This window comes from Apium graveolens, chromosome 8, assembly GCF_009905375.1.
Source record: "Apium graveolens cultivar Ventura chromosome 8, ASM990537v1, whole genome shotgun sequence".
In the NCBI taxonomy this organism is placed as follows: Eukaryota; Viridiplantae; Streptophyta; class Magnoliopsida; order Apiales; family Apiaceae; genus Apium; species Apium graveolens.
The window spans coordinates 169,276,630-169,280,698 of record NC_133654.1 but is presented as its reverse complement, the minus strand read 5'-3'; the positions used below and the strand labels follow the sequence as shown (position 1 = coordinate 169,280,698).

At 39.4% G+C, this 4,069-nt stretch overlaps 1 non-coding gene across 1 annotated transcript; it reads right to left on the bottom strand.

The window, feature by feature from the left end:
* Positions 1-320: 320 nt before the first annotated feature.
* LOC141682133 (small nucleolar RNA R71) lies at positions 321-427 on the bottom strand. Its single transcript, XR_012559535.1, has one exon. It is a non-coding gene; the product is annotated as a small nucleolar RNA R71 (small nucleolar RNA).
* Positions 428-4,069: the final 3,642 nt, after the last annotated feature.

Below are 4,069 nucleotides of genomic sequence, written 5' to 3'. Positions count from 1 at the left end.
CTAGCATTGTCAGGCCAGCTATCACAGCTAATACCTTTGAGATCAAGCCTGGAATAATTCAATGGGTGCAGAATTTAATCTAGTTTGGGGGTTCTTCAACGGAAGATCGCAATATGCACATTAGGGATTTCATTGAGATCTGCGACACCTTCAAGTTCAACGGTATTTCTGAAGATGCTGTGAAGCTGAGACTGTTCCCATTCTCTCTGAGGGACAAGGCTAGGAGCTGGTAACACTCTCTACCAGCTGGTTCGATTACTACTTGGAAAGATCTTGCTCAGAAGTTTCTTACTAAATTCTTCCCTATGGCGAAGACAGCTGCAATCAGGAATACTCTTACTCAATTTGCGCAACAATCAGGAGAATCTTTATATGAAGCTTGGGAGCGCTACAAGGAGATGCTTAGCAAGTGTCCTCATCATGGAATGCCTGATTGGATGATCATCAATTGTTTTTATAATAGGTTGGGAGCACAGTCCAGACCCATGCTCGATGCAGCAGCACGCGGAGCATTATGGGCAAAGAGCTATGAGGAGTTCTTGAAGTGGATACAGCTATAACTATCACTGTTCAACTAAAGGCGTTGTCTATGAAGATCGATTCTCTGGCTAACTATGGTGTTAAGCAGATATTTAGTGTTTGTGAGCTGTGTCCAGGTCCGCATGTGACGGAGCAATGCGCTATATCTAGTGACTCAAGTCAGTTTGTGAGCAACTTTCAGAGATCGCAGCAACCAGTTCCAGATACTTATCATCCTGATAACTGGAATCATCCTAACTTCAGCTGGAGCAACAATCCAGAATGCGATGCAACAGCCGTTCCAGCAGTTTGGAAATAAGCTACTCAACCCTCCTGGTTTTCAGCAACAAATTACACCAAAATAACAAACTCATGATGCAGGTCTATCTTCGAATGAAAAATCTGAACTGGAGGAGTTGAGGCTTATGTGCAAAAACCAGGCTCTTATATGCCAAAGCCAGGTTGTTTCTATCCAGAATCTAGAGAACCAGATAGGACAAATTACTAACGCCTTATTGAATCGACTACCAGAAATGCTTCCTAGTGATACGGAAACAAATCCAGGCAAGAGGGAAGTTGAAGAATAGGTGAACGCCATCACCTTAAGGTCTGGAAAGGTCGCAAGCCCCCAAATTCAGCAAGACGAAGAGTCCTAAAAAATATCAAGTTTCAGAAAATACAGTTTTGGCTGAAGAAGATATGCAGAAGGAAGCAGAAGTGAAATCAAGGAAGAAAACTGTGGAACACACTCCTCATGAGGGTAATACAGAGAAGAAACAGGTCTATCCTCTACCTCCTTTTCCTAAAAGGTTGCAGAAGCAGAAGTTGGATAAGCAATTTGCTAAGTTTCTGGAGGTGTTCAAGAAACTTCATATCAACATACCTTTCGCTAAAGATCTTGAACAGATGCCTAGCTATGCGAGGTTTATGAAAGGTATTCTCTCTCAGAAAGTGAAGCTCGATGACTTAGAGACCATTGCTCTAACGGAGGAATGCAGTGCTGTGCTGCAACAGAAGTTACCTCCGAAGCTTAAAGATCCTGGAAGCTTCACTATTCCTTGCACCATCAGAAACTTGTCATTCGACAAGTGTTTATATGATTTAGGAGCTAGCATCAATCTGATGCCCTTATCTATCTTCAAGAAGCTTGGTCTGCCTGATCCGAAACCAACATACATGTCATTGCAACTAGCTGATCGTTCCATCGCTTATTCATGAGGTATAGTGGAGGATGTCTTGGTCAAGGTGGATAAACTCATCTTCCCTGCTAACTTTGTAATTCTTGATTTCGAGGAAGATAAGAAGATTCCCATTATCTAGGAAGACCATTCTTGGCTATAGGCCAAACTATGATCGATGTGCAAAAAGGAGAGCTTTCGATGAAGGTTTAAGATCAAAAGGTCACTTTTAATGTGTTCAAGGAAATAAAGTTACCCACAGCTAAAGAGGAGTGCTTTAAAGTAGAGTGGGTCGACTCTGTAGTAAATTCAGAGCCTGAGCAATTGCCAAAGTCAGATGTCCTTAGAGAGATCCTTAATAGGGGAATCCGTTATTGAAGATAAAGAAGGAGCAGAGCAATTGCAGGATTTGAATGCACCTCCGTGGATGGGGAAGTTGGATATGCCATTCGATTCTCTTGGGTTAGCAGAGCTGGAAATTTCTCAAGAGCGTCTCGAGCCGTCTATTGAAGATGTTTCCACACTTGAGCTTCACCCACTACTAGATCACTTGAGTTATGCATTCTTAGGTGCACCACATAATAAGGGTTTGGGATATATTTTTGATGATGTAGACGGTAGTTGTACGGATATTCTAATGCCCACAGAGGGTTCTTCTCATGTGCATTAGGTAGTTGATAGGACTGGTATTGGTGATGAGCAGTACAGGCGAGTGACTAGGCGTATGGAGGCCATGCACGATATTCACCATCGTTTTGCTGAATATTTGACACACACTTTCGATACTGTTGTCCGAGACACTGGTAGCGAGGTTGATTGGCCACCGAATCCTTCACCCGACGAGGGATGAGTCTCCTGCTAACTAGGTATGCCTAAAATCCTTATTATTACCTTCAATGAGGACATTGAAAATTTTAAGTTTGGGGGTGATAATGTAAGGATTAGTAGTGTGTGTGTCCATATAGATTCATATAGATTCATATTGCATGTTCAATTGTAGTTCATTCATATTTTTGCATGATTGTTCATTTAGGACATATTTGTTTATTTTTATGTGATTTTATATAGTTACATTTGCATGAATATTTAGCATGATCCCTTAAGATGAACTATGATATTTGATAAGTTGATGTTGATTTGAGTGTGGTGATGATGAATAGAGGGATGTTTAAGTCCTAATGAATTGATTCGCATGCCAGAAAAAAATATTTTCATAAATTTTTATAGGGTTGCTTTTGATCTAGATCATGATCATACTTGTTTGTTGTTGAGATTTAATCACTTGGTTATATTTAGAATTTGTGATATTCTCGTAATGACGTAAAAATACTGATTTTTTTTATCTGGAGAAAAATTTGGATTTCATTGCTAGTTGTTGTAAGGCTAGGCGTCAAATGGCTAGTAGCCGGCTCATATTTATATGAGTAGTCTAGGGTTGAATGAGATGGAGTGAAACACACTCATTCAGAAAAAGGAAAAAAAAAGAAAAAAGAAAAAAAGAAGTAAAAGAAGTATGTGTTTATGCATAATTGATCAAGAGTGAGCTCTTTAATACTCGAGTTATTAAGTTTTAGGGGACTTTGTGCCTAGTGACCTAAGGCTTTTATAGTCTGGTATCCGCTAACCTAACGCTCGCTACATGGGTATTATTGCATAAGTCATTTGGGACCTCATTTATTGCACGGTCAAATAAGCATCTTTGTTATGTGTTCAATAATGGTGTGAATCCTTGTATAACTCTAGTAGAAAGGAGGTATTGTGAGTTATAATGCATTTATTATCTATTCTGTTTATAAACTTTTGATTGTTTCGATGATAGATAAGTTATGGTTATTGATCTAGTATCGAGAGATATCTGTTAAGCATTCCACACACGCACGTTTCTGGTTTGTGAGTTGGTTTGTGGGTTTTATTCGAGCTCTGTTTAAAGTCATTACATTCTTAGAGGCATTGGCTTATCCATTTGGTTATGGTTATCCTGAGGGGATCGATTGCATTATCCTTTAGTTGCATTCACGTAGTTGCAATCATGCATTATGATTGTTTTGTAGTTTTGAGTCTGTTTATGCTTGAGGACAAGCATCGATTCAAGTTTGGGGGAGTGATAAGTGGATTTTATATCCACTTGGAATGCTTCATTACAAGCTTAAATTGGTGTTTTGGACTCAAGTTGTTGGTATTTTGATGTGTTTTTGTGTTTTTGTATTTCAGATATCAGTTAAATGAAGAAAGGAGCTTTTAAAGGAAATATGATAAAACGTGATCAGCTTTGGAAGCTAAGGCCATTGTCAAGTTGTAGATAATCTCGATAGCTTCGTGTGGGCAGTTGAATCGCCTAATTCTGACGAGTAGAACTCAAGTTATGGCCAAAA